General features: G+C 31.2%; 2 non-coding genes and 4 pseudogenes across 2 annotated transcripts; 1 reads left to right on the top strand and 5 right to left on the bottom strand.

Annotated features, from left to right (window-relative positions):
* Positions 1–5,150: 5,150 nt before the first annotated feature.
* Positions 5,151–5,270, bottom strand: LOC113784825 (5S ribosomal RNA; annotated as a pseudogene).
* Positions 5,271–5,590: 320 nt separating this feature from the next.
* LOC113784831 (5S ribosomal RNA) lies at positions 5,591–5,709 on the bottom strand. Its single transcript, XR_003470963.1, has one exon. It is a non-coding gene; the product is annotated as a 5S ribosomal RNA (ribosomal RNA).
* A 311-nt stretch (positions 5,710–6,020) lies between these two features.
* LOC113784817 (5S ribosomal RNA) lies at positions 6,021–6,139 on the bottom strand (annotated as a pseudogene).
* Positions 6,140–6,443: 304 nt separating this feature from the next.
* On the bottom strand, positions 6,444–6,562 carry LOC113784818 (5S ribosomal RNA; annotated as a pseudogene).
* Positions 6,563–10,174: 3,612 nt separating this feature from the next.
* Positions 10,175–10,293, bottom strand: LOC113784830 (5S ribosomal RNA). Its single transcript, XR_003470962.1, has one exon. It is a non-coding gene; the product is annotated as a 5S ribosomal RNA (ribosomal RNA).
* Positions 10,294–10,513: 220 nt separating this feature from the next.
* LOC113784828 (5S ribosomal RNA) lies at positions 10,514–10,632 on the top strand (annotated as a pseudogene).
* The last annotated feature ends 413 nt before the right edge of the window (positions 10,633–11,045 follow it).

Genomic DNA, 11,045 nt, shown 5'->3' on the forward strand with positions numbered 1-11,045 from the left:
AGTTGTGCTACCCATTGAAGTAGAAATCCCCTCGCTAAGAATATTAATGGAAGTCAAACTAGAGGATTCAGAATGGGTATAAATATGTTTCGATCAATTGAATTTAATTGAAGAAAAAAGGTTGGCGGCCTTATGCCATGGGCAATTATATCAGAAAAGACTGAAAAAAACGTACGATAAAAAAATACGTCCTCGAGAACTCCGGGAAGGAGACCTGGTGCTAAAAAAAATCTTACCCATTCAAAAGGATTTTCATGGGAAATGGACCCCCTAACTATGAGGACCCATACGTCATGAAGAAAGCTTTCTTAGGTAGGGCTTTTATCCTCACAAATATGGATATAAAAGATTTAATCCTCCCTGTAAACTCAGACGCCGTAAAAAAATATCACACTTAAGTAATGAATACCCGCTAGGTTGAAAACCTGAAAAGGGCAACCTAGGCAAAAAGTAGGGTACAAAAAAATAATGAATACCCGCTAGGTTGAAAACCTGAAAGGGCGACCTTGGCAAAAATTAGGGGTACACAAAAAATATTTGTTGGGTTGAAAACCCGAAAGAGCGACTTGAGAGAAGAAGAAAAATAAAAACAAAAATAAAAAACGACTTATCGATTATTTGAATGATCGTGTCCAATAAAAATATTAATAAAAACCAACATATTCATTCATTCATTTATCGATTAATGACATTTTATAAATTTAAAATCGAGAAAACGACCCGCATGTTGAAGCCGGGAAAACGACTTGCACCTGAAACCGAGAAAACGACCCGCATGTTGAATATGGGAAAACGACTCGCACCTTGAAGCCGAGAAAACGACCCGCATGTTGAAGCCGGGAAAACGACGTGCACCTGAAGCCGAGAAAATGACCCGCATGTTGAAGCCGAGAAAACGACTCGCACCTCAAAGCCGAGAAAACGACCCGCATGTTGAAGCCGGGAAAACGACTCACACCCCGAAGCCGAGAAAACGACCCGCATGTTAAAGCCGGGAAAACGACTCACACCTAAAGCCGAGAAAATGACCCACATGTTGAAGCCGAGAAAACGACTCGCACCTCAAAGCTGAGAAAACGACTCGCATGTTGAAGCCGAGAAAACGACTTGCATCCCGAAGCCGAGAAAATGACCCGCATGTTGAAGCTGGGAAAACAGCTCGCACCTCGAAGCCAAGAAAACGACCTGCATGTTGAAGCCAGGAAAACGACTCGCACGCCGAAGTAGAGAAAAAGACCCGCATGTTGAAGCCGGGAAAACGACTCGCATCCCGAAGCCGAGAAAACGACCCGCATGTTGAAGCTGGGAAAACGACTCGCACCCGAAGCCGAGAAAACGACCCGCATGTTGAAGCCAGGAAAATGACTCGCACCCCGAAGCCGAGAAAACGACACTCATGTTGAAGCCGGGAAAACGACTCGCATCCCGAAGCCGAGAAAACGACCCGCATGTTGAAGCTAGGAAAACGACTCACAGTGAAATTGAGAAAACGATTCGCACCCAAAGTTGAGAAAACGATTAGCATCTTGAAATTAGGTAAAAGACTTACCAAAATTATATTCAGACAAAATTAGAGTTGTCATCTTTACTTATCACTTACTTTGATTCTCAAATAAATTGTTAGATTTTTAGAAAATCATGAATTGTGTTTGGTTTCTATTTGACTCTGATTCCTTTCCAGAAACTTTTACTATTTTCTAAATAAAAACAAATAAAAACAAATGTATTTAATTAAATTGAATTTATGGTAATAAAAATCATTATAATGGTCATCATTTGAATGAAAAGAAACCGTAAAGAAATGAATCAATGGTAATAAAAATCAGTATAATGGTGGTCAATTGAATAGAAAAGAAACCGAAAGAAACATATTAATGGTAATTCATTGACAATTATTCTCTTGTCTTTTGTAATCTACACCCAAAAGTCTATAAATAGTCTACCGCAAGAGGACAAAAGGGGAAGGAGGAGCACAATTGAGAGCACACAAAAAAATAAAAGAGAAGAGAGAATAATAGAGAGAAAAGAAAGAAGAAAAATTGGAACGAGCTAGTAAAGAACATTTCCATTGCGGTAAACACTTATTTTTCTTTTTTCTTCTTGTCTATTTTTTTTTTACATTATTATTGTTATAAAGTTTTTTTTCTACTATTCTATGCACGTATGATATAAACAATAATTTTTTTTTACTTCACGATCAAGTTTTGGAATCAATTAATAAAAATCAATTTAATTTTTGTATAATCGTTTATTTCTTTATCAAATTTGTGATCTCTCATCTTTATTGTGTTTTATTTCTTGTGTGTTAGATCTTAAATTCTCTTATTATTACCGCCGTCGGTTCGCGCCACATATGTGTCGCCTACTCGCGGATTTTTATCCTTTAAATTTTTATAAAAATAAAAAAGGTAGTAAAAATATTTCTTTAAAATAAAACGATACACAAATCAATATACAACACATCACTCCTATTATTATTTTCATTATTACCGTTATTACTATTATTATCACTATTATTTTGTTAATTTATTTTGATATATATATAAAATAAAATTAATAATAAAATCGATCAACACATAAATATTTTCTACCCAAGAACTACGTGAGTTTTGATTTCCCTATTGCACATGGGGATACGTAGGAGCAAGATATTTCCCTAGTCAAACCAAATTAATAAAAATACATTTTTCCTTCTTTTATTAATGTAAATAATTTCTTTTTATTTTATTATTCTTTTTGGTGTAAAAATAAAAAAAATAAATAGTATGTATATAATTAATTATATGGTAACCGTTTTAATTGACGTTGTAGGGTGGTAATACTTTCTCTACTCGTAATCGACTCCCGAATCTGAATTTTTTGGTTCAAAAATCATTATTTTAGGTTTTATCCAATTTTTCCTTTAATAAAAATATAATTGTTGGTGACTCCTTTTTCGCGGACAAACCGGACGCGACAAAAACAACATACTCAAATTTGGGCAAAAACGGAGAAATTTTTATGGGACAGTAATCGATCATCGATGTCAAACAATCGGTTTGTTGTTGGTTTCCTCTTGGTTTTACGGCGACGGGTTGTAAGCTTCTTTCCTTAATCTTCTATTTTATTTTATTTTATTAACAATTTAAATCCTTTACACGCATGGGTAAATCCCATTAGTCTACTTTTGTGTTTCGCTGTTACTATTTTTATTTTATTTTTTTAAAACACAATTTAATTAATAAAATATTATTAATATTTCAAAACTAATAATTTATAAAACAAAATAATTAATCTTTTAAAATACATTAATAACCAAAACTCTCATATTCAAATTATTCACTATAATTATACTTATTTTTCCAAATACTTACATTAAATTACTACCATCGTTAGAAAATATTTGAAATTATAAAATAAATAAATATAACATCAACACTTTATATTAATTACTAATTCAAAATAAATAAATATAAAATCACAGTCATAACAAGTATATAAAAATCAAGAAAATCAAATACAATATTACTACTATCTCAAGATAATTATTTATAAAATAAATAACTAAAACTAGAAAATAGTTATAAATAATTGGAATATAACTACGTGCGCACTTAATATCAATCAAACACATTGTAAAATATCACATTAATTGCGTACGCGCATATGCACGTAAAATCGCCAAAAATCTTATTCTGTAAAATATTATAATAAAATACTATTTTGAAAAATATATAAAATATAATATTTGTTATTTAGATTACTCATTTAGTTCAATATGTATAAAAGTAGCACATCATCTAAAGTACCCATATAATGAAAATTAATCACGAAATTTATCAACATGTACTCTAAAATAATTTTAACACCAAATTAATTATTTAAAATAATATTTCATTTGTAAAATAGTTTCGTCCTTAAAATTTGAAGTGAATAATAGCCTAACTGATATCTAAATAACCACCTTCAAGATTCAAACTTAATTTATAAACATATTTAAGGTATTCACTATTCATTTAGGCACCACATGTCAAAAATCAATTACCTTAACATGATAGACTAACATGACACAATGAATCATTTAAATAATCGCAACTAATATTTCAATCATGAATGAAATACCATAATTACCCACTATAATTTATGAAGGAGACAAAACTTATAGATTTAGTAATCACAAACTTACTACCTCAAGTTCAATGAAGCGAAAATATGCCAAATGTATTGTTAACTTCAACTAACTACTCAAACAATGATTTTCTAGTTTTACTCGCTAAAAAATATTCAAATAATATTATCTATTTCTCAACAAATTTCACTTAAGTAAGAAAGATAGAACAATATTTCAATGATTTCGTACCCTTAAGAATTCCAAATGGAGACACACATAAGAATTCATATCATGAATAATTTCTTCGAAATCAAGAACTATAGTACATAACCATAGTGGAAGTGGATAAATATTTTCACATATTTTCAAAACTCACTCCAACCATTATTCACGCCACATAACCAATTATCGGCATTCAACACTGATGCCACATAAGACTCATAATCACTCAAATTTGTATAAGAGGTGAACATGATTTTTAACTATTTCAAAAATAGATTTAACAAGTATTTCTAAAAATAATAACAATATGTTATTGTTGCCCCTTTTATCAACGATGGGTCATCGGGGTAGCTAGCTCCTCCTACTCATATAGTCAACTACTTAAGGTAACTATAACTGCAGTCATTCAAATTTAAACATATATAATTAAAAGTATCTTTAAAGCGATTCAGGAGTGTGAAGGTGGCGCCACAACTCCTACTCCTTACTTCAAGTTAAAAATTCACTTAATTATACATTCACAATAATTTATTTGTAACTTTCAAGTAGTAACAATGACACTTACATCAATATATAATCAATAATTTGTTCCAAGCAATATAGAATTATTCCACTCTTAGATGTTCACGACTGCTCTAACTCTATACACTAGTTCCCAACAATTAGAACACTTGAAACAACAAATAACGACACAAAAATCGATTTTTTGTCAACTGCTCCGTGAATATTTTGTGATTTTCTGGCAAAAATTCGAGGACATCCGAGACAGTGGCCTAAAAACTCGTATTTTTACTAGGAAAATGGCAACAAATCTGAAATAAATACAAAAATAAAATAAAGAGTGTGAACACGAGAACTTCCCAGGAGGTCACCCATCCTAATAGTACTCTCGTCCAAGCACGCCTAATTACGGAGTTCGGATGGGATCTAATGCATTAATGCTGGTATGATCGCACCTGTAAATTAATGTGTCGTAATTGTATAAATGTGTTGCACCAAAGAAAATACCAAAAAAAAAAAAAGCACCCGCGACTAATTGAAATCCATCCAAAGCATGGATCTTTTTTTTTTTGTAAAGAAAAAATAACCTAATAATTTTTTCCAACAAAAAATAAAAAGAACAACACAAAAATCGCTTTTTGGTTAACTATTCAGTGAATTTTTTTTTGTAATTTTCTGGCAAAAATTCGAGGACATCCGCGATAGTGGCATGAAAACTTCTATTTTTACTATAAACATGGCAACAAATCTGAAATAAATAAATAAAATAAAATAAAAAAGGTGCAACACGAGGACTTCCCAGAAGGTCACCCATTCTAGTACTACTCTCGCCCAAGCACGCTTAACTACATAGTTCTGATGGGATCCACTGCATTAGTGCTGGTATGATGGCACCTATAAAGTAATGTGTCGTAATTGTATATATGCGATGCACCAAAGAAAATACCAAAACTAAAGCACCCCCGACTAATTGAAATTCATCCGAAGCATGATTTTTTTTTTTTTGTAAAGGAAAAATAACTTAAATTTATTTCCAACAAAAAATAAAAAGAACAACTTGAAAATTGAGTTTTGGTCAACTGTTCCGTGAATTATTTTTGGTTTTCTTGAAAAAAATCGAGGTAATCTGAGACCGTGGCCTGAAAATTTGTTTTTTTACTAGGAAAATGGCAACAATTTGAAACAGATAAAAAAAATAAAAAATAAAAAAGTGAAACACGAGGACTTCCTAGGAGGTCACTCATCCTCGTACTAGTGTCGCCCAAGCACGCTTTACTTCAGAGTTCTGATGGGATCCGGTGCATTAGTGCTGGTATGATCGCACTTGTAAATTAATGTGACGTAATGATATATATGCGTTGCACAAAAAAAAAAACACTCCCGACTAATTGAAATCCATCCGAATCATGGATTTTTGTTTGTAAATAAAAACTAACCTTATATTTATTTCCAACAACAAATAAAAAGAACGACACAAATATCGCTTTTTGGTCAACAGTTTCAAGAATTTTTTCTTATTTTCTAGTAAAAATTCGAGGACATCTGAGACCGTGGCCTGAAAATTTGTTTTTTAACTAGGAAAAAGGCAACAAATCTAAAACAAATAAAAAAAATATAAAAATAAAATAAAAAGGTGGAACGCGAGGACTTCCCAGGAGGTCACCCATCCTAGTATTATTCTAGCCCAAGAACGCTTATCTGCGGAGTTCTGATGGGATCTGGTGCAACAGTGCTGGTATGATCGCATCTGTAAATTAATGCGTCGTAATTGTATATACGAGTTGCACCATAAAAAATACCAAAAAAAAGGCACCCCCGACTAATTAAAATTCATCCAAAGCTTGGATTTTTTTTTTTTTGCAAAGAAAAAATAACCTTATATTTATTTCCAACAACAAATAAAAAGAACGACACGAAAATCGCTTTTTTGTTCAACTGTTCCATCATTTTTTTTTGTGATTATATGGCAAAAATTCGAGGACATCTGAGGCAGTGGCCTAGAAACTGGTTTTTTTTTTACTAGGTAAATGGCAACAAATCTGAAATAAATACAAAAATAAAAATAAAAAAAAGGGTGCAACAGGAGGACTTCCCAGGAGGTCACTCATCCTAGTATTACCTCGCCCAAGCATGTAACTCCCAAATTTTATAATAAACTATTTTATTAATTAAATGGGATTTTAAATAATTTATTTGATGTTAAAATTATTTTATAATATGTGTTGATAAATTTTGGGATAATTTTCGTCATACGGATGCTTTCTACGATGTGCTAGTTTTATAAATATTATATTAAATGAGCAATATAAATAATAATTATTATATTTTATGATTTGATATATTTTTAAAGAAAATTATAGTATTTTACTGTAATATTTTAAAGAAAAATATTTTATGCGATTTTAAGTGTATATACGCGTACCCAATTAATGTAATATTTTTTTTGTGTGCTCGACTGATGTTGAGTATGCACGTAGTTAAATTTCAATTATTTATAACTATTTTTTATTTTTAGTTATTTTTTTATAAATAATTATCTTGAGATATAATTGATATTGTGTTTGATTTCGTTTATTTTTATATACTTGTTATGACATTGTGATTTTATATATAATTATTAAGATTTAGTGATTAATATAAAGTGTTGACGTCATATTTATTTATTTTAAAATTTCGACTATTCTCTAATGATGGTAATATTTTAATTTGAGAATTTGGAAAAATAAGTATTATTGTAGGGATTATTTTGAATATGAGGGTTTTGATGGTTAATGTATTTTAAAAGATTAATTACTTTACTTCATTTTATAAAATATTACTTTTGAAATATCAATAATACGTTGGTAATTAAATTATGTTTGAAAAAAATAAGTGTTAAAAAAATAGTTTTGATAATTGTTTGTTTTATTTAAAAAATAAAAATAAATAGAAGAAAGAAATAAAATTTATTTTATGGATTAGACACATATTTAAGAGTAAAATCTAATTAAATAAAAAAAATATTAATTGAAAATAACAAGAATGAAGGGCATGAGAAAGAGAGAGTAACCTAGAACAAAATAGGACAGCCGCACATTGAGAGAAAACGAAGAAAATTGATATCGTTCATCGATGACTGTCCCATAAAAGTTTCTCCGTTTTCGTCAAAAATTCATCTGATTTGAGTGAAACCAACGCCAAAACAATCGTGTGAAAAGTGGCTATATTATCCACTAATTGGTTTTCTGATTTATGAACGATTGAAGGACAAAAAGTCAAAGAACAAAGGTTGTTTGCTCGTGGAATCGTACTCGTGTGTGAAAGCGTCGAAATAAGGTAAGGGGTGAGAGAGCGTTTGAATTCATGAGTATAATATATTGTGAGATGAACGGGAAAATCGTATTTCCCAACAATTCATCCGAGGCTCGCTACGTACGGCAGTAGCCCTTTGAGTGATAAATTAATTAATATGTAAAATGGAAATTGTGAGATTAAAATATGGAAGAGAAATACTTATAAGGTGTTGATTGATTCATTAAATGTGTTGTATTTAGTATTATTGTGATATTTGATTTAATTTCGTTAAATGTTGGGCATTTGATATTATTGTGATATTTGATTTAATTTCGTTAAATGTTGGGCATTTGATATTATTGTGATATTTGATTTAATTTCATTAAATGTGTCGCATTTGATATTATTGTGATATTGGATTTCAAACGAATTTTATGTATATGTTTGATTAGACATGTTTAGGTGATGTGATAATAAAAGGTGGATGCATTTTGATAAGTTTTATGTGATTACAATGATGTATAATTAATAATAATGATGTTATAAATTTGTGATAAGTCTATGTGATGATGTATGATTGATTATATTGATGTTATAAGATTGTGATGAGTATATGTGATGACGTGTGATTAATGATAGTGATTTTTTAAATTGTGATGAGAATATTGTGATTCCAATTTGTGTTTGAGATGAAGGTCTTAATGGAGTACCATAGGCCAACGAGGGGAGAAAATAAATATTGAGAATTTGTGAAGTGGAGATTATTTTGTCATCATATAGGTAGGGCCTGACAAGCCTAGTGATTCCAGGGAAGTACAACTAAATGAGTCTGATGACAAGATTGTTAGACTTTGGAGGTATTCAGGTGGGGAATTCCTAGGCGACTTGGAGGTCGCACTCCAAATGTCGGGAGCTACCACGCAACACACGTTTACCTCGACTGTCGCGTATATGTGCCTCGGGTTGAGTTGAGGGGATCTATGAGGACAGGGCCAATTTGAATTGTCCGTCCACCAGGATGGTGGCATAGTATCAAGCCTCCTAACCAAGTACTTCAGAGTTAGAATGGTACCACATTGTGAAGTCGAATCTAAGCTCATGCATATCATTGCATTTCCTTGTGATTGTTTTGTTGTGATTGATGTCTTTCTAAAGCGATAATAATTTCTCTTAGACACTTTGATGTTATAGTAAAATATATTGATTTTCCTTGAGTGATTTTAACTTTTTAATGTGATATTTTTCTTGAGCAATGTTTGTGTAATGATACGGTTCTATGATAATTGTTTGCGTGTTCTCCTTACTTATTTTATACTATTAACATGATTTCAAAACTCACCTCCTTTGTTGTTCGTGTTTGACTGACTTGTCCCTGCGTTTGTGAAATCGCATTTGTTACAGATTAATGAGTCTTGAAGTTCAAGTTTGTATTTTACTTATTTAATTTGAAACACTTTTTGTATGAAAACCTTATAAGTACTAGTAAGTTTTTAGAATTAAATCAAGTAATTATACTTAAATAAAGCTTATTGAGATTGTACTATTTTATAGGAGTAAAGAAATTTCAAGTGTCCCGTTTGATTTTTGAGAAACGTGATATTCTAACTTAAAAATAAAAGTTTTTATTTTCTTGAAAATAAATTTTTATTTATTCGCTGCAAATTTTATAGAAAAATGATATAAATTATTATATATATTATTTTGGGATTTAGGGTGTCAGAAAGCACGCTTATCTGCGAAGTTTTGATGGAATTCAGAGCAATAGTGCTGGTATGGTTGCATTTGTAAATTAATGTGCCGTAATTTAATATGTGTTGCACAAAAGAAAATACCAAAAAAAGGCGCCCTTGACTAATTGAAATCCATCCGAAGCATGGATTTTTTTTTTGTAACGAAAAAATAACCTTATATTTATTTCCAACAATAAATAAAAAGAACACAAAAATCGCTTTTTGGTCATCTGTTCCGTGAAATTTTTGAGATTTTGTGGCAAAAATTCGAGGACATACCAAATAGTGGCCTGAAAACTAGTTTTTTTTATTAGGAAAAGGGCAACAAATACGAAATAAATACAAAAATAAAATAAAAAAGGTGCAACACGAGGACTTCCCAAGAGGTCACCCATCCTAGTATTGCTCTCGCCCAAGCACGCTTATCTGCGGAGTTCTGATGGGATTCGGTGCAATAGTGCTAGTATTATTGCACCTGTAAATTAATGCGTCATAATTGTATATATGGGTTGCATCAAAGAAAATACCAAAAAAAAGGCACCCCCAACTAATTGAAATCCATCCGAAGCATGGATTTTTTTGTTTTTATAAAGAAAAATTACCTGATATATATTTTCAACAACAAATAAAAAGAACGACACAAAATCGCTTTTTGGTCAACTATTTCGTTAGTTTTTTGTGACCTCTTGGAAAATCGCTTTTTGATCATACCAGCACTAATGCACCAGATCCCATCAGAATTCTGCAGTTAAGCGTACATGGGCGAGAGTAGTACTAGGATGAGCAACCTCGTTGGAAGTCCTCATGTTGCACATTTTTTATTTTATTTTTTATTTATTTCAAATTTTTTAGGTCAACTGTTCCATGAATTGTTTGTGATTTTCAAGCCAAAATTCGAGGACATCTGAGACGGTGGCTTGAAAACTTGTTTTTTTTACTATGAAAATGGCAACAAATCTGAAATAAATACAAAAATAAAATAAAAAAGGTGCAACCCGAGGACTTCCCAGGAGATCACCCATCCTAGTATGACTCTTTCCCAAGCACGCTTATTGCTGGTATGATCACACCTATACATTAATGCGTCAGAATTGTATATACGCATTGCACCGAAGAAAATACCAAAAGAAAGGCACCCCCAACTAATTGAAATTCTCCCGAAACATGGATTTTTTTTTTGTAAATAAAAAATAACCTTATATTTTTTTCCAACAACAAATAAAAAGAAC

Source organism: Cicer arietinum, chromosome 3, assembly GCF_000331145.2.
Source record: "Cicer arietinum cultivar CDC Frontier isolate Library 1 chromosome 3, Cicar.CDCFrontier_v2.0, whole genome shotgun sequence".
In the NCBI taxonomy this organism is placed as follows: domain Eukaryota; kingdom Viridiplantae; phylum Streptophyta; class Magnoliopsida; order Fabales; family Fabaceae; genus Cicer; species Cicer arietinum.